The sequence below is a fragment of the Sorex fumeus genome, unplaced genomic scaffold (genome assembly GCF_029834395.1).
Source record: "Sorex fumeus unplaced genomic scaffold, SorFum_2.1 ptg000072l, whole genome shotgun sequence".
NCBI classification, from domain to species: domain Eukaryota; kingdom Metazoa; phylum Chordata; class Mammalia; order Eulipotyphla; family Soricidae; genus Sorex; species Sorex fumeus.
The window spans coordinates 56,819,039-56,839,063 of record NW_026606129.1 but is presented as its reverse complement, the minus strand read 5'-3'; the positions used below and the strand labels follow the sequence as shown (position 1 = coordinate 56,839,063).

The window sequence follows — 20,025 nt, the reverse complement described above, 5'->3', positions numbered from 1 at the left end:
GGTGGTTTGTGGGTGTGTCTCCCACATACCTAACTTTTGGCTGTTTACTTTCTTGGAAAACTTTGCCCCAAGGTTTTGGGGTCTGGCCAAAGACACAGCAGCAATTTTGGGGTATCTGGAAGTCTGAAGGTGCCATCAGGCTGCTGATGCACTCGCCTCACAGGTACAGATTGACCTGCTGGTGGCACCATACCCCTTCTTTTTGTTTTTAGTATCATTTATTTTATTATTTTTATTGGATCACCGTGAGATAGTTACACATTTTCATGATTGTGTTTCAGTCATACAATGATCGAGCACCCACCCATCCATCAGTGCACATTTTCCACCACCAGTGTTCCCAGTGGCTCTCCTTCCACCACCATTCCATTCCCTCTGCTCCCCGCCCCTGTGGCAGGTACATTCCTTCTTACTCTCTCTCTAATTTTGGGCGTTATGAGTTGCAATACAGATACTCAGAGGTCATCATGTTTGGTTCTTAGTCTACTTTCAGCACACATCTCCCATCCCGAGTGATTCCTCCAACCATCATTTACTTAGTTGTCCCTTCTGTATCCCAACTTCATTTTCCCCTAGCACGTGAGGCCAGCTTCCAAACTGTTTCTATGTTTTTCACAGAAGAGAAAAATAGTTTGTGGCAATTGCAGATATTCACAGAACAGGAACCAAGAGGGGAACTGAAAAAGGAACCCTCCTCCCACCTCCCAAACCAGTAATTTAAAAGGTTCCCAATGCTGGCCACTGCTGGTTCTTTTCTTTTTGCCCTGAGCAAAACTTGAGGCTCACAAATGGTGGAGTGGCTTGTTATCCTGAGGACTTGGGTTGTGGATTGTGTGTGAGGAAAAAAAAAAACCCAACCCCCTCAGTATCTTAGAATGATAGGTGAGAGGTCCTGAGAGCTTTTCCATCTTTCTCTTCCAGTGTACTTTGTGAGGTTGGAGTATCTTCCTCAGTTATGGTCTTTTTTTTCTGAGTCTATAAAGTAAAAGTTAGACAAGATGGTACCTAGGAAAGCTTGAGCTCTCTTACCTTGTAGCTCTCAAAACCCCCTCCTCAGGTCTCAGCTTATGGCGTATCCCCGACTCACCACACCACACCAAAACAGACCAAACGTCCTTAATTTTTGGGCGGCTTGGTCTGTGGATGTTGTTGTGCTGACTGTACTTTTGGTGACTCAGTGAGTGTTCTTCCGTTTGCAGAGATGTTCAGTCTTTATCTTGTCTTTTGGAGACCTCTCTTGAAAGCTCCAGACAGATGATTGGCTGGGTTTTAAATCGTGTCCTTGCTAGTGGAATTTAATCCCTTCTTTCTGTCCAACTGATGTGTGTGATTGGGATGGAATTTTCATGAGGACTTTCCATGGGAGCCACAACGTGCAGGCAACATCTTGGGGGCCACGTTGAGGATACATGACACTTAAGTGTGTCGTCTAGTCAGGTCTCAGTGGTCCCTGGGCTTTGTTCCTGGTATCCATGCCCCGCATTTGTATGTAATTTAAGTTGTACCTCTTCAGGAAAAATAGAGAAAATTGTACCTGTGAGCATGATCCTCTGAGATGAGGTGACATGCACCTTCATTACTAGTCAGGTCTTAACCATTGCCGGTTAGTCTGTTTGATGGGGCTGGTTCACATCTGTCCTTGTATTTCATGATCCAGTAGCCTCACCCCCAAATAGAACTTATCGTGTTTGTTTTTATATTTTGTCTTTGGTTGCTTTTGATTTCTTTCTCCTTTGGAAATTTCTTCTCCAAACATTGCATATCGAGACTCCTACATTTTGATCTCTGTTGATTTCTTGCGGAGATCTCAATCTTCATCTCTTTTACTTTTGAAACTTTCCTTTCCTTTTTCTTACAGGTCGGAATAAAACATGCCATTAATTTGTTCTCTGTTAAACGTGGTGTCCTAGATAGAAAGACTCCTGTATTGCTCTCACTTTTCTTATGGGCCCTTTTTGCCTTCATGACCCTCCTTTGAGCATTTTTTCTTCAAGTCTTTAATGTTCTTGACTCCTGGGACATTTCCGAACCATGAATGGATCTTCAGTTCACCCCATTGCCTTTCTTCTCTGTTCTGTTCAGTTGCAACAGCTGCCTTGTTCATCCTTCTTTCCCCCCTTCACATTTTGGATCACACCTAATGTGGTCAGGAGAAACTCCTGGCTTTGCACTCAGGAATTACTACTGATGGTGCTCAAGGGACCATATGGGATGCTGGGGATTGAATTTGGGTTGGCCCCTTGTAAGACAAATACCCTACCCACTGTACTATTGCTCCAGCCTTTGCCTTGTTCAACTTTTCCTGCTTGGTGTTTTTCTACAGAATCCACGTTTCACTCCATAATATAGATGCCAAGATTTTGTCATTAACTCTCATCAGCCTTTCTCCATTTACTTCACAGCTCCGTCTCATGCCTTCCATCATACCACCCCTGACGTGCAAGGATCTTTCTTTTTTTTTTCCCCCCTTTATTTTATTTTATTTTATTTTTTTTAAAGTTGTAGATTTACAATTTTTTGTGCTTTGGTTTCAATTATACAATGATCAGATACCCATCCCTCCACCAGTGCCCATTTTCCACCACCATGGATAATATCCCTCCCACCCCCATCCCCCCATCCCCCCTGTCTCTGTGGCAGGGCAATCCCCTGTGTTCTCTCTCTCCTTTTGGGTGTTGTGGTCTGCAAAAGAGGCATTGAGTGGCAAACATGTTCAGTCCATAGTCTACTTTCGACATGCATCTCCCCTCCTGGGAGGATCCTCCAAACATCCTTTATTTGGTGCTCCCTTCTCTATCTGAACTGCCCTTTCCTCTAGGATACCCGGCTGGCCTCTAAGTTATGGAGTAATCCTCCCGGTGCTGATCTCAGCTATTCTTGGGTATTAATCTCATACTTTGTTACTTTATATCCCCCAGATGAATGCAATCTTTCTATGTCTATCCCTCTCTTTCTGACTCATTTCGCTTAGCATGATACTTTCCATATTGTACCACTTGTATGTAAATTTCATGACTTCATCTTTTCTAAGAGCTACATAGTACTCCATTGTGTAGATGTACCAAAGTTTCTTTAACCAGTCATCTGTTCTTGGGCATTCAGGTTTCTTCCAGTTTCTGGCTATTGTAAAGAGTGCTGCAATGAACAAACAAGTGCAGATGTCACTTCGACTATACATTTTTGCCTCTCTGGGATATATTCCCAGGAGTGGTATTGCTGGGTCAAATGGGAGCTCAATTTCTAATTTTTTGAGAATCGTCCATACTGTTTTCCAGAAGGGCTGAACCAGTGGACATTCCCACCAACAGTGAAGGAGTGTCCCTTTCTCGTCACATCCGCGCCAGCATCGGTTGCTTTTGTTCTTTTGAATGTGGGCCAGTCTCTGAGGTGTGAGATGGTATCTCATTGTGGTTTTGATCTGCATCTCCCTGATGATTAATGATGTAGAGCATTTTCTCATGTGCTTTTTTGCCATTTGGATTTCTTCTTTGAGAAAGTTTCTGTTCATTTCATTGCCCCATTTTTGGATGGGGTTGGATGTTTTCTTCTTGTGGAGTTTAACCAGTATTTTGTATATCCTGGATATCAACCCCTTGTCAGATGTGTATTCGGTGAATATCCTTTCCCATTCTGTAGACTGTCTTTGTATTTTGGTCACTGTTTCTTTGGAGGTGCAGAAGCTTCTTAGTTTAAGATAGTCCCATTTATCTATCTCTGTTTTCACTTGCTCGGCCAGTGGCGTGGCATCTTTGAAGATACCATTAGCTTCAATGTCATGGAGAGTTTTGCCAACTTTATCTTCAATGTACCTTATGGTTTCTGGTCTGATGTTGAGGTCTTTAATCCATTTTTATCTTACTTTTGTACATGGTGCTAGGCAGAGTTCTGAGCCTGTTTTTTTGCATGTAGCCGTCCAGTGATGCCAACACAATTTATTAAAGAGGCTTTCCTTACTCCACTTCACATTACTTGCACCTTTATCAAAGATTAGATGAGCATATGATTGAGGAGAGATGTCAGTGTATTCAACCCTGTTCCATTGGTCTGCAGTTCTGCCTTTGTTCCAGTACCATGCTGTTTTAATTATTACTGCTTTGTAGTACAGTTTGAAGTTCGGGAGGTTGATTCCTCCCATTTTCTTTTCCCCAAGAATTGCTTTAGCTATTCGTGGGGGCTTATTGTTCCATATAAATTTCAAGAGTGTTTGCTCCATTTCTTTGAAGAATGTCATGGGTATCCTTATAGGGATTGCATTGAATTTATACAGTGCTTTCGGTAGTATTGCCATTTTGACAATGTTAAGTCTCCCGACCCATGAGCAGGGGATATCTTTCCATTTCCTCATGTCCTCTTTTATTTGCAAGGATCTTTCTTTGCTTGATGCTTCTGTATGCTTTATTACTCCAATCCTGGATACCCAGCTTGCCAATCAAAGTTTGGATCAAAGATTCTTATCTATCTCTCACTATACCTGGCTGGGAAATTCTTATTTTTCCCTCATTACCAAACTCTTGGACTGTAGCAATAGCACAGCGGGTAGGGTGTTTGCCTTGCTCAGGGCCGTCCCGGGTTTGATTCCTTCATTCCTCACTGCAAGCTACTGAGAGTATCCCACCCGCATGGCAGAGCCTGGCAAGCTACCCGTGGCATATTCGATATGCCCAAAGCGGTAACAAGTCTCACAATGGAGACATTACTGGTGCCCGCTTGAGTAAATCAATGAACAATAGGAGGACAGTGCTACAGTGCTATCTAACTCTTAGATTACTTTTTCACTCCTGGATTGAGTCCTTTTCTCCTAGGAACTCCTTTCACATAGTTTTTGTTTGTTTGTTTTTAGGCCTGGGTAGCATATATATTTTTTACATACTTCTACATTTTTTTTTACCTTTCCTTGCCACTAGACCGCTTCAAGGCAAACACCAAATTCTGTTCTTTTCATTTGTTCTGGGCCACACCTTTAGGTACTCAGGACTTACTCTTGGTTCTGAGCTCAGGAATCATTCCTGGTTGGGTTTGTGGAACCATATGTCATCCTGAGAATTGAACCCGGGTTCACTGCATGCAAGGTAAACACCCTACCTGATGTACTGTCACTCCTGCCTCAAACCTTGTTCCTTATACAGGACCCTGTACCTGAAAAAGAGCTTTAAGAAGTGGCCATGCTATTAGGAAGTTTTCTGATCAGCCAGTGTAGAGTTTAAACTCTGACTCAAGCTCTGTAGCACTGAACAAGCCACCTTATAAAAGCCATTATTTCCCGATTTTTTGAAGTGGGAATGAACATATAGACTTTGCGTATTAGTTACAGCAATTAGGGAAAACAACTCAGCAGTTTAATAGAGTATCTGTGGTTGGCTGCTCCTGGTGTGTATTGTGAATGGTTAAATGGTCCTACTCTGTTAGCCTTATTCCCCGAGGTCTTTCCTTTTTACTTTCACTTCCCCCCCCCCCCCACCCCCATGTCAGTTCTGAGCTGTATATTCCTGGCATGGGAAGCAGATTAATTTGTGGGAGGGTGATGAAAAGTGGAGAAGAAAAAAGGAAATTGAGAAATTGCCTTCGTCTGGACAGTGATGATCCAATTTTAACTTGACAGTTCTGCGATAGACTCCCAGTCTGGTGAGATACAGAAGGAGCTGAAGCTGATAATGTGGGTTTTATGGCAAATATCAGAGAATTTTCATTTTTACACATGGTTGCAGTTTCTAGGACTTGTGCACACATGTTGAAATTGATTTCTACCAAGTTGAGCCCCTGTTAAGGTGTCACCTTGGGCTGTCCACTCTTCCAAGTAATCTTATAGGCCAGCATTCTTTTTCAGCTTTTCTTTCAGACCTGTATATTCTTTAGAATAAAACCAATAATTGTAACCCAGAGGTATTTAATCCTTACATGGTGTCAGGCCATATATAAATGTTTTAAGTTTCATATGGATAAATACAAATTTGCCTGAATAATCTCATCTCACCCTCATAAGAACCTCAGAGGCAGGCACTACCGTCATATTTTATGGGTGAGGATAACAATGCTCAGAGATATCTGGGGCTTGCCCTCATCCACATCTACTGAGTGTCAGAGTTGTGAAGTAACAAGTAGTTCTCACGGCCCACGCCTCCAGTCCAAGTGGGTGTTTACTGTACTTTCCTGTAGGTTGTTGTTGCCTTTTGGAACCCAAACTGTGTCTGACTCATTAGGTGATCATTGTATCATATTACCATGCTAAATATAATGTATAATTACCACATAAATATAATTACCATATAAATATAAATGTGGAAGCAAGGTTGAAAGGTGCATTTTATCTATTAACTATTTCATGCACTATTATATAATAGTTAATAAAACTGTTTTATTGACTATTGAAAGACTATGGATCTTTAAAAAAATCTAGGGGCCCCAAGAGATAGGGTAGACCTAATTTCTTCATTGACATTGCATATGGTCCCCTGAGCACTGCCTGAAGTGATCCTTGAACCCAGAGCCAGGAAAAATTCCTGAGCACCACTGGGTATGGACACTTCTCTTTCCCTAAAAAAAAAAAGAAGTTTTAGGCTGAAGAAATAGTACAGGAGGTGGGGAACTTTTCTTGTATGTGGTTGTGTCAGCTGTGGCCCTCGTTTAAATCCAAGCACCACATATGATCCCCTCAATACCACCGCCAGGGGTTACTCCTGAACACAGACACAATTGCTCATCTACTGATCACTGTTGGGGATGGCTCAAACCCTGCCATCCCCAAATCTAGGAATATCACCATTATAGGTAATTCTAATTCTAATGTGTCACAGTTCCTCTTTTATTTTATGCTAGTAGCCCTTTGGAAGTTTCAAAGCCTGTTTATGAAAAGTGAAATAACAGGCATGTAGTAATTCTTTCTTCACATGATTTGAATATCAAATTTTCACATATGAGGGAGAAGGGCATGGGGACTAGAGTTTGACCAGTCACTTCAGAAGTGCTTTCATTCACTCGGGGCCCTGTGCCATCGATGTTTTTATTTTCATGTATTAGATAAAGAACTTGAAGAATAGTGAGGTTAAGGTCACTCCAGCACTAAATTAGTTTTCTACCTTGAAACCTCAATATTCTCCTCAGGGATGTTACATCAGCCCATGGGAGAGTAAGGATAGATTCCTTTGTAATATGGACCCATATTCCTGTTTTCTCTGCTCAGCCAGCACGATGCTTATCTTTATTATTTATAAATTAGGGCAGAAGTGTTATGGAGGAGAAAATGTTATCTGGACAAAATAGTTTAATAAGGCATGTTGGTGCTTTAGAATGGAATAAAGCCTACCTAGAATGGGTACTGCAAGTGAAAGGGACTCTGGGAAGCTGTTTTTCCTGACGTTTATAATGTTTATTTATACTTTTGAAAAAAATTACATTATGGAACAAGACATACTTGACCTCTTAGATTATTCATGCCGTGGTATGTAACGATTCGTGACAGTTTAACATGGAATGTGAAGTCAGCCTTTCAGAAATGGCCCTTGGTTTTTTATTAGTGGAAATGTGTGGGCTTTTTTTTTTTTGCCTGTTCAGAGTGGTGAGAGGTGGCACTCAATGTGAGACCCTCATTCAAGGGCCAAGGTGAAATGCATAAATAACTCCTGTGGACACACATAAGCAGTCAGGTTTCTGGACACTCACACTAAGGAGAGGTCAGGGCCAGCCTCAGCCACCATGGGTGTGAGGAGGTAGGAAATGAGGCTTCAGATTCAGAATACCCGTGTGCTAACTCCATCCTACATCTAACCAGTGGCATCCTCTTGGGGAAGTCCTAGCCCCTTACAAAGCACATTCACTGCAATGAGACTAATCATAGTCCTTGCTTTGTGGGTGGTTATGGGATCTTTGGAAAACATAAATAGACTGTCTTCTAACAAGCACAGGTTGCTGCTACTGTGGTTCCATGTACAGCAATATGCACTGAATCCATATATTATATTGAGGGAAGTATAGGCAAAGTCATTCATGACATTGAATCTAGGGGCATTTTCAATGATCAGTGCCAGTGGCAAAGCAAATGGAAGCAAAGATAAACAAGTGGGACTACATCAGATTAACAAGCATCTGCACCATAAGGGAAATGACCAGAATAAGAAGACGCCCCAGAAATTGGGAGGAAATATTTGCCCACCATTCATATGATAGAGGGTCAGTGTCTATGATATATAGAGAACTTGTAAAACTTCATAAGAAAAAATAATGCCATCTCCTGCCCCCGCGCCTGGCTGTCCTCACCGGGGCCCCTTGGAGGGGAGCAGGTTGAGTTTCCCTCCCCGCCCCGACCAGGGCTCCAGCAGCCAAAGACCTCCAGAACCAGCCACTACCATGCTGAGACCACTCTCCACACACATGAAGGTACCAGCAGAGGAACAAAGGCATGCGGGTCCCGGGGCTGAGATCTCCAAGCCTACTTGGATTGGGACTGAGCATTCTCCACCCAGATCCTCCAAATTCCAGTAGGCAGGGGTCACACCCACCAACTGGCCCCCTGGCGCCGTGTAATCCCATCAACAGCCAAGACCCAGAGACTATAAAACCCAGCTCCCGGAAGCATGTGGCTGCAAATGCAGCCATGGATCATCTTATTATCTCATCCCTACTTTGGAAAAACTGGCAGGCTACTGAATGTAACCTGCCCACACGGCAGAGTGTGGCAAACTCCCTGTGGCGTACCCAATATGCCAAATACCAGTAACAATGATGGGTCTCATTCTCCTAACTCTGAAAGAGCCTTGAATATGACACTTTTTAAAAATTCTCAGGGCTAGGATGAAGGAGACATTACTGGGGCCTGCTCGAGGCAATCGACGAATAACAGGATGGTCGTGATCGTGATCGTGATCATCAAAGACTGGGGAGAAGTGATGAACAGAAACTTCCTCAAAAAAGATATACAGTTGATAAGGTGATTGCCTTGCATGCAGCTGACCTAGATTAGATCCACAGGCACCCCATACTGTTCCAATTGATCCCTGAGCACCATTGAGTGTGACCCAGAAACAATATATATAATATGATAATTTTTTTATGTAGAAGTACTGCTATTTATTCAGCCACTGATTAGGCTGATTGAATTTTGCATGAACTCCACAATATGATAAATTTTATATATATACACATATATGATGGCTAATAGGTAAAAATATGTGCATCATTTATCATCAGGAAAATAAAATCAAAACAACAGTATACAAGATATCATCTCACATCAGTGAGACTGGCATACAAAAGATAACAAAAACTTAACCACTATTGACTTGGATATGGGGGAAAAGGACTCCCTTTTCATTGTTCTGGTTTTTGGGCCACACCTGGTCAGGGATAACTCCTGGCTCTGGACTCCAGAATCACTCCTGGTGGGCTCAGGGACCATATGGAATGCTGGGAATTGAACCAGGGTTGACTACATTCAAGGTAAGGATTTTATCCATTGTACTATCTAGTCAACTGTGGAACCCTGTTTTTATGCTGCTGCTGATACCAAAAGGTTCAACCTTTTTTGGGAAACAATATGGGAACTTCTCAAAAAACTAAGAATGGCATTTCCATATGTTCCAGCAGTCCCACTTCTGAGTCTAAGAACTCTATTCAGAAATGATATTTGTACTTTAATGTCTGTTGTAGCACTATTAACAATAGCCAAAATATGGAAAAAACACTTGTACATGAATGTACATGAACAGCTCTGTAGCACTGTCCTCCCATTGTTCATGAACAGATGATTTGAAAAAGAAACTATGGTATATACTTAATGGACTTCTACTGACTTTAAGTAAAGATGAGCTCATGCAATTTCCCACTACATGAATGGAACTGGGGCAGCTGTGAATGAAGTCAGCCATAAGGAGGAAAAAACAGACACAGAATGATTTCTCTCATATGTGGAATATAACAAAGCATAACAAGAGAATGACAAAATGCCAAAGGCAACAGAACCTGCGAGCTGGTCTACACAACTGGACTCTCCATGGCAGGGAGACTAGCTGGGGCCAGGGGGATTTGAAGGGCAGACCCCTAGACACTGGTGGCTGGAAGCCAGCACTCCAGTGGAGAGAGTGGTACTGCAATGCTGTATTTATGAAACCCTGCCATGTAACAGTCGTATAAATCATGATGTCTAAAATTTAAAAAAATTGAAAAACCTGTGACTGATTGTATAAAGCAGCCATTGTCTTTCATAACTGTCTTGGATTTGATTCTTTTAGAAGCGGGAAACAGCAGGAAATAATGGCCTTGCTGTTCTAGCCCTGCTGACTTGTGCTGGGTTGCAAGGCTGTCTGATTCACTGGGATTCTGTGTACAGCCTCACTAATTGGGTGTAATCAAGATGCTTCTGAAGAAATTCTAGAGACTGCATGGTGCTGTCCAGTCTGATTCATCAGCTCTCTGTGGAAAGTATAGTGCTGGAGCACAAAACAATTTTGGAGCCTTCTCAGCAGTGTGGGTAGTGGTATCAAAGGTTTTAGCTTATTTTGGGATTCCATGGTGTTTTGTTTGTTTGTTTGTTTGTTTGTCTGAGAGGGAAAGAGGAATCAGACTATTCCCTGAGATTTGTTTCTTAGAAGCATGGAAATGTACAACTTGGCACTTCCAAGCTCGTTAGAAAATTCATTGGGATAGTCACTGGACTACAGGTTTAAGTTTTCATACGTTGAAAAATAGAAAAATGCTCCTCTTCTTTCTAGAATTTTCATCTCATTGTGCATGCAACTTCTAATGCATCTGGCATTGTTTTCTTCTCTAAAACTTATTCATGATTTTTTGAGAAACGGTCATTTTTTGGAACACAGTCCATTCAAATTTCCACAACTTTCAAATGTTTAAGGCATAAGTTTTAGAAACCCAGTGGTTTGTTTGCGTATTCACATACAAAGGTTACAGAGACTGCTCTGGGTAGAGCTCTGTTAATTTCTGCAGTCAGTTAGCCTTCAGTAAAACCAAGTAGATGCTCTTAATTGGGATAAGTGTGTTAAATTACTCTTATAGAAACAAAGCCCACTTCATCTTTGAAATAAATTTCAATTCAGAAAGCATCTCTTGAATCCATACCATGTTCTGATGGCATGTATGATTATTTCACATAGTGAGGACAAATATATGTTTAAAATAGAGAGTTTTTTCCTTGGCAATAAAGGTTTCTCTAGGGTTCCCAAACATCTTTGGTGCTTTAGTTTGGAGAATGTCCTATTGTAGATGTTGCCCTGTGTTTGTAAAGGCGTCCCCATTCTTTACCCACTAAATACCAAGAGCAGTTAAAATCATGTCACTATTTATGTTTTCTGGAGGGCTCAATCACCTCTGGTTGGGAGGAACTAAAAGAATGTTCATGAAACTTGCCTGGCAGGGGAGATACCATGATCACCTAGGTGATTTTCCCAGAGTGATGCTTATCCTTTGCACTCTGGATGTGCTGACCGCTGCAGTTTCCCCAAATGTGGAAAACTCAGCTGCATAATATGTGGTAGTGGGGGACTGCATTCATACTCCCCTTTAAAAAAGAGTTCATGACCATTGGTTTCCAGCTAAGGAACTAATTTGGAAATGTTGTGAAGTTCTACAAATGACACTCCTCATTGTCTGTGCAAAGAATGAATGCTTGCACCTGATTGTACCATGCTATGCAGATATTTGAAGATTATGATGTGGAGAGAAAAAAAACTATTGTTGGGAAAAAACCCCTGAAAAATGGATTTAACACAGTGACTGAACTCAAAGTAACCTTTGGCTGTTTTACATCATGACTATCCTGTTATTCATTGATTGCCTTGAGCAGGCCCCGGTAACTTCTCCTTTGTCCTAGCCCTGAGATTTTTTAAAAAGTGCCATATTCAAGGCTCTTTCAGAGTTAGGAGAATGAGACCCATCATTGTTACTGGTATTTGGCATATTGGGTATGCCACAGGGAGTTTGCCAGACTCTGCCGTGTGAGCAGGTTACATTCGGTAGCCTGCCAGTTTGTCCAAAGTAGGAATGAGATAATAAGATGATCCATGGCTGCATTTGTGGCCACACGCTTCTGGGAGCTGGGTTTTATAATCTCTGGGTCTTGGCCGTTGATGGGATTACACGGTGCCAGGGGGCCAGTTGGTGGGTGTGACCCCTGCCTACTGGAATTTGGAGGATCTGGGTGGAGGATGCTCAGCCCTGATCGGAGCAGGCTTGGAGATCTCAGCCCCGGGACCCGCATGCCTTTGTTCCTCTGCTGGTACCTTTATGCGTGTGGAGAGTGGTCTCAGCATGGTGGTGGCTGGTTCTGGAGGTCTTTGGCTGCTGGAGCCCTGGTCGGGGCGGGGAGGGACACTCAACCCGCTCCCTCCAAGGGGCCTTTGCGAGGACAGCCAGGCGTGGGGGCAGCTGACCATTAGCACCTGCTCACCCTCTCTCGGGAGGGCCTGAGGCCTGACCCAGGCTGCGCCACCGAAACCCCGGCGGGATCCCCATGTCGAGAACGACCCCCCTACAACACAGCACCCCGGTGTGCGCGCGGCCTCCACCTCCGCTGCTGCTGGGCTGCGGCCGACAACCACCGCTGCCTCGTGGAGGAGGACACCGCTGACCGACCAGGGCCCTTCTCTGCGACCTTCGCTCCCGCACGCCTCGGCGCACCCCCGGCGCACCACCCCCCATTCACGAACCTTTTACATAAGGTACTGAAAATTCAACTGGCGATGTTTAAGTAATGGTGCTTGACTTTGAGTGTTGAGTGGAATCGCAGTCCCACCATTTATGTGGCTGTTTGACTTTAAATAAGCTGTCTTAGTTGTCTTAACTCTCATTTTCTCCATCTTTAAAATAAAAATATTTGCACTTAGTATTATTGCAAGAATTAAATAAGATATTGTCTAGTGGGTTTCCAATAGAGTAAGTTTAGATTTGGTAGTGAGTATGGTGAATTTGGTTTCCAACCCCACCAACAACCAAATTGTCCTTTGAAATCACCCGGATTCCCTTTTATTCCCAGTAGATTGTGAGCTTATTAAGTGCCAGGACTGTTTTTTTCTCTCCACAGTATCTCTAGCTTCTGTTGATGAGTCAAGCTCATAGTAGGGACTTGGAAAATGTTTGTGGCATGCAGGCATGCATTCCTGCCTGGATGCATGCATGCATGCATGAATGAATGAACGAATACACATGTCCCTCCTACATCTGTGATCTAGTTCTCCAGGCGTTCTGTCACCTCCTCTAACAACCCTCCCTGAAATAGTTCTCCCATCTTTCTGGGGTGCGAACCTTCTTCCTCTTCACATCTGTCACTTCAAGTGTAATTTTGCAAAATCTGGAAGAAAATATGTAATGAACTGCCTAGATTCTTTTCTTTCTGCATCCTTTTGTCTTTCTTTCTTTATTTCTTTCTTTCTTTCTTTCTTTCTTTCTTTCTTTCCTTCCTTCCTTCCTTCCTTCCTTCCTTCCTTCCTTCCTTCCTTCCTTCCTTTCAAGTAATGATACCCTGTATCACAGGGGCTTGCTTTGTAAATGAAAATTCATTGCAAAAAATAGCTGTTTATTCTACTGAGTATACTTAAGATTATGTTATCTCAAATATTAAAGGGAAGCAAATAGTACAACATGCTTGCTATTTCCATCCCTTAGTAGTTCTGCTTTGTTTTCCTTCCCAGTGTTCTGTCAGTTGCTTTAACAAGGGCAGTCATTGGGCATGTCAGAATCACCCCAATTTTATGTTTCACCAGGAACATTTTTTTTTTCATTTGGAATGAATGCTTTAATGAAGTTGTTTCTTTAACTGTTAAGTGGGAATAATGACACCTACTTGATAGGATTGCCCTATGGAAAGAGTCATTCATTGCAGTCAGAGGGCACAGATGTTGTCTCAGATGCTGTCTTAGAGATGCTCTGCTGTGGAAAACTGATAGAGGCAGAATGCAAAAAGCCAGGAGCTTGGTGGGCTCATGCATCATTAAATAGTTTCTTCTTTCAAAATTTTACAGAATCACCATGAAATATCATTAGTTTCATCGTTTGTCTTTTTTCCCTTTTCACTTTCAGTTCTGGCTATGCCCTTTCCTAGATCAGGGGCCTTATCTTTAGATAAGATGGTTGTGTGGAGTCATCTGTAAAGTGGACATAATATGCACTTCCCAGAGTAGCTAAAGGGATTGAATAGGACAACGCAGGGAAAGCATTTGACATTGAGCCTGCATGCCTAAATCCATGATAAACATAAGATGCTTTACTTAACAGCTCTAAAAATCATGGTTTCTTTTTGTCCATTTGGGCTGTTTCAAATTAATTCCTTTCCTACTGATTTCAGAGTAATGCCTGTTCCTTCCTTTCCATTCTTAACTTGACTCCATTCTCCAAAGGCCTTCTAAGAAGTGACATTGCATCTTTAAGACTCACTCTGAGCAATGAGCCCTTGAATTCCTCTTCACTTCTTTAGCCCATCTTCCTTCCTCTTCAGTTTTCGGTGTCTCCACCATGTGCTCTGGCATCTCACAATCTAGATGTCCCTATTCCAAGTGCCTTTGATTTTTTTCCATATTAGAATTTCCTGAGTCTGATCTGTAAACTTTGAAATCCAAGCCTGTGAGAATTGGTGTCAAGTAAGTTCATGAACCAAAGATACAGTAGGTCTCCAAGAAGTCTTTCCGGCTTGACCTTCATACCAACCATACAAACTCTGCTGAGTCCTTTGATAACTTCTTTCTGGTGCCCAAGAGCATGAGGTTGTGGGTTTTAGATAGGCTTTTGTTTACCTCATGCTGGAAATATGCTCTTGAGAAAGAGAAGCAAAGTTAGTAGTGTGTGGGCAACATCCATCTTTTCCCTCGCTGATAACAGAAGGGCATCTGTTTGAATGAAGAATGGGAAATTTAAGTCCTCTATCTTCACCCTTAGCACTGATAGTCCTGATGGTACTTTGTTCTGCAGCAGGTGGAGTTCCCTGCCCTGTGCTTTCGGTGCTCCAGGTGACAGGCATCTTTGGAGTTTGCTCTGAGGCTGATAAAACATGGCTGAGAATTGTAGCTAAGCTTTTTAAAGGGAATTTTTTTAGTTCACACTCGTAATTATAGAGCCAGTGTGCCTTTCTCTTGTGGATTGAGTAATTGTACATGAGGTAGGAGTGGGGGTGGGGGCAGGGGGTGGATTGGGGGGGGTAAGTGGGTGTGTGCTCTTATGTATACTCAAGTGGTCGACATATTCAAATGATGCCTTTTCCATTCTGGAGCCTTAGGTGTTGGTGAGATGAGCAGAGGGTAATTTACCACCAGATCAAGCCCTAATTTCATTGTCACCATTTTGGCATTTATATACCAGGCCTACTCTATTTGTGTCATTTAGAACTCTGGAACAAACTGTTCTCTAAATATTACTTAAAAAAATAACGTTGCACTTACTTCCACCTTCTTCTAAAATAAACTTCAAAGGCTTTGCTTCCGAGAACCATTTTTCTCCTACTAATATTTAAAGAGTCAAACCTCTGGTTTTCTTGGGGTTAAATCAAGTAGTATCTTCTATTACTCTACTCTTTATTACTTTCTTTCATTTAGGTGTTAACTTAGCAAAGTAACAGAAAAGAATCCTGTTTCAGATTCGCTGTTATAGTTCAGAACTTTGTAGGTAGCTATTAAAAACTAAGTGGTTTTAGTTATCAGACATATGCTAGAAAAATAGTAGATACTGAATGCATAAATTGGGGTTAGTGTAATGCTCTGGGAGTTGTGTAATGCTCAACAGGACCTGCAGAAAGAACTGGGCAGATTTGATTTAACCTGAATAGAACCTTAAGGCAAATTTGAACCAAGAAGAATGGCGATGGTTAAAAAACAAAAAACTACCCAGAAACTTTCCAGTAAACATGTAGATTTATATCAGCCTTCTTTTAAGAATATTGAAGCTCTCACATTTGAACCAGGCCACATACCTTCTGGTCCCTACTGGCCTCCAAAGCCCTATTTCTCTCTGACTTGGAGGCCGAAGGTAGTTGAAATACTGCACTTTCCCTGTGATGACCTGGAATCCCAGAGCTCTTATGTATTGTCAGTTGCTCACCTGTGTCCTGTCAGCCTGGGAAGGGCATATCATCTTGGCTCTTCATACTGAGAAAAAGGAGCCCGATGTGCTGGACTTAGACTCAGCTCTGCTCCCTGGTGAGGCTCAGCCTTTGTGACTGAATGGTTCCTCGGCTGTTGTGGTAGAGAACCGAGAGGGGAGAGATGAAGGGGGAAAAGACTAGAGTTGTGGGGCTGGAGGCTCCTGAGCGCAGTTGTAGTATTGGGGAACAAAATTCATCCTGTGTCCATTGCTTAAAACTGATGAAAGACAAATGAGGAGATTTGGAGAAAGTTCAGCGGCAGGAAATTGCCTTGCTGGCCCTGGGCTCAAGTCAGTCCCGACACTGCCCCAGGAGCTTGTTGTGACCCTGGGACCTGACACTGTCATCTCCAGTACACCACAACGACATGTATCAGACATGTATCTGAGTACCATAATTAAAGGGTGCAGACCCCCATGACCCCACCACTCAGTGTGCAAGCACTGTGACTATTTGTGTGACTACCACCCCCAGCGTCTCCCTACGGGGCACCTGGACCCAAGTGTGCATGAGCTCTAGAACTAAGGTGTGCCACCCTAGGCAGGTACCACAGCCACATGTGCCTGACCCCTGTAACTGCAGTTGCATCAACAAAGGGAAGGGAAGAAGGGAAAGACTTTTAAAAAGAAAGATTATGGGAGAATGTTAATATTAAGCATGATCAACCAGATGTTGAAGAACTGAAAGGGAACAAGAGAACCTTAAGGTATCAGGGCAGTAGTAAATGTGGGTGGCACTAGCTACCCTAGGATTGAGACTTAAATCTTAGAGGTTTGGAGGAGGGGCCCGGGGGAATACTGAACTCACATATCCAAGGTAATGACTCAGAGCTTGAATGCAGAGGAAAGAAACTAAGAGCCTGGTTCCCCAAGGTGGTTATTTCTGAGCATAGGTGAGGGGGCGGGACCGAACCCAAAAAAGAGGCAGGGTGGGGCTTTGATCTCTAATGGTACTGCAACTCTGATGCTAGGAGGATTACCACTGGATTCCCCTGCATTGAAGTAGTGTCGCTGCAAGAGCAAACACTGCTTGGCACGACAGTAGAAACAAGGGTCAGGACAAATGGTCCATGGTTGGAAGCCTGCCTCAAAGGCTGGGGGAGAGAGTAGTTGGGACAAAGAAGGACTGTTATGACAATAATGGTTAGAAGAGATTGCTCCAGATTGGAAGTCTGTGCTGAAAGTGAGCAAATGACCAAATTTGATGACCTTTCAATATCTGTATTGCAGGTGATAATGCCCAAAGTGGGGGGAAGGGGAGAGAGAGAGAGAAAGAGAGAGAGAGAGAGAGAGAGAGAGAGAGAGAGAGAGAGAGAGAGAGAGAGAGTCTACCATCTGAGAGTCTACCATCTGCCATAGAGAAAGTTGCAGGAGGGGGGTGGCATGAGGGGGATATGGGTGGTGGGAAATGTACACAGGTGGAGGGATGGACCATTGTATGAATGAAAAATCATGAAAGCTGTGTAATCGTATCTCACAGTGACACGGTGATTCAATTAAAAATAGAAAAATAAATGAATACATACATAAATGCTTGGCCGGGTCACACCTACAGAAGTAGAAAGCCATAGGAAGTAGAGAAGAAGGAGCAGATCCTGCCTCTCTCTCTAGCCTCATGGCTCTGTCCACTGCCCTACATAGGCAGAGACTAAAAGGAGCTGCAAAGGAGAAAGCTGGTTCAGAGCCCAAGTCCAGGCCATAGGAATGGTATGGAAGGGTGGGTTTATAATGAGAAAGTTGTACTTAATCACAGGTCCAGTATGGAACTTTGAGACTGAACTCTGAAGGACTTAACAGACCTCAAATTCCAGGGCTCCAGTTGTTAAAATGTAATTTAGGAGAGTTTTTTTGGGGGGAGGGGTGTTCAAATTTCCTTCTTCTAACTTGGGGTCAATTATTGATCTCTTTAAAGAAATTAGTTTATTTATCATATCATTTGGTGAAGGGGTTCATCTATCTGTTTTAAACCATCAGATTTGATTAGAATATAGTCTCACCCATTTTTTTACCAGGAAAAATTTGCAGACTCCTTCTCTAGTGTAAATTTCAATTTTTTTAGTTATGATTTAAGACAGAGGACAGTGATGTAAAAACCAAACATTAAGGATAGATCATTTTTTTGTGATGATGGTCGAGGCTATTTTCAATGTGATTACTATCAAAGTTTATCTGAATTTTCTGAGAGATTGGACAAATATTGGCAATTTGCTGACTTTCCCATAAAGATAATTCCATCTTTCTTGAACAAAATAATAGCTTAACAGAACCTCTCCAGATAGAACATTCCACTTGAGACATATGCAGTAAAGGAGCAAGAATGTTGAATTTGGATTTGGTCTCTAAGAAACCTGGTTTAGTGACTGGGAAAATCAGTCAGCCTCCCAAGATGTATTTTCATGTAGACGCATGGAGGCCTGCCACTTTCACACTTATCCTGTGGCTTCTTAGTCTGTATCTCCCGACCTGATACCTTTCCTGAGTTCTAGCCTTCACATGGATGATCTAGACGGCATACTTAGGCTTTCTTATATATATAACTTGTCTTTGAGAAAGTTACTTTTTTTTTCCTTTTTGGGTCATACCCAGCGATGCTCAGGGGTTATTTCTGGCTCTGCACTTAGGAATTACTCCTGGCGGTGCTTGGAGGACCATATGGGATGCTGGGAATTGAACCCGGGTCAGCCGTGTGCAAGGCAAACACACTATCTGCTGTGCTATCACTCCAGCCCTGAGGAAATGACTTTTGACCACTCTATCTAGATTTTCTCTACTTTTGGATTGTTTCTGAAGTACTTCTAAGAGGATTTCAACCTTTCTGCTTCTTCCTCCCCCTCCCCACACCTACCCGCCACTCCATCCCCAACCACCTTGAATTTTCATGTGGTTATAGCTCTATTTCTAATCAATTGATTGTGAGGGGCAGTACTTGTGGCACACTGATGGGTTGGAGTAGTTAATTGTCATGATATAAATCCTCAGCAGTTCTATCTCTTACTTTTTGCATCTAGCAAGTGCTCTTGTTGGCAGGGTTGTCATCAGTCTGGGTCGAGAGACAATTCCAGTGAAACAGAATAGACATGTAGCATGAGTTAGAATTCAGTCTTTGTGGTTTAAGTCATCGAGAATTGGTGATAGGTCATTACCATAATTTATCAATAGTGTTGAATTAGAGCACAGTCTCTTCTCCATGTCTGCCTTTTCATTCCTCATGTCATAGAATGCCATAGAACTATGAATATACTTGCCTGAAACATGGGAATAATCTTTTTCTTTTTTCCTCTTACCCAGTCAATAATCAGAATCCTGAACTTTTATTTTCTTAAAGCTAATTGTATTACATGTCTCTTCTTATTCTCACTCTTATTATCTTATTTTATAGTGCATAACCCTTTGTCTGCACTGTTATCAAGTTACATTTTTATTTTTATAATCTTGCCCCAGTCTATCCCATTTCCTATGGGGAATGTAAATTGGAGCATGTGCCTTTATGTCTCATAAATCTTCATGGATTCAATGCTGTCTCTGAGAGAGAGAGTCAGATTCTTCAGCATGTGGACAAGCCTCTCAATATCTCCATGCCTCCTAGTTGTATCTCAAGAGTTGCCTCCTCTATGAAGCCTCTTCTGAATTTATAGATGCACCTGTTGGATTCTCTTTGTTCTTTCTACAGACTTCTGTACATCTATTATTTCTTTAAATATAATTGCTAGCATGTCTATTCTAATTATTAGATTATTTCATGAAGGCAGTTTCTGAAATTTATTTCCCTTTGATCCAAGCAGTTAGCAAAATTTCTAAGACCAAGGTGAGGTAGTTGTGAAAATGAATTATTTACCCTCATTTGAAAATAAAAAATATTTTTTTATAAAGTAAATATATTAGAAAATCAATTTAAGCTCAGTAACAGAAATGATTTAGATGATGGTTGCTGTTCTTTTCAAGTGGAGGATAACATGC

The 20,025-nt window shown here is 42.2% G+C and overlaps 1 protein-coding gene and 1 non-coding gene across 6 annotated transcripts in view; both read left to right on the top strand.

Moving 5' to 3' along the window:
* Nucleotides 1–20,025, top strand: part of ERC2 (ELKS/RAB6-interacting/CAST family member 2) — a 1,123,201-nt gene that overhangs the window by 121,810 nt on the left and 981,366 nt on the right. The window lies entirely within an intron of this gene.
* On the top strand, nucleotides 11,345–11,507 carry LOC130037994 (U1 spliceosomal RNA). The gene has a single exon (XR_008794562.1). It is a non-coding gene; the product is annotated as a U1 spliceosomal RNA (small nuclear RNA).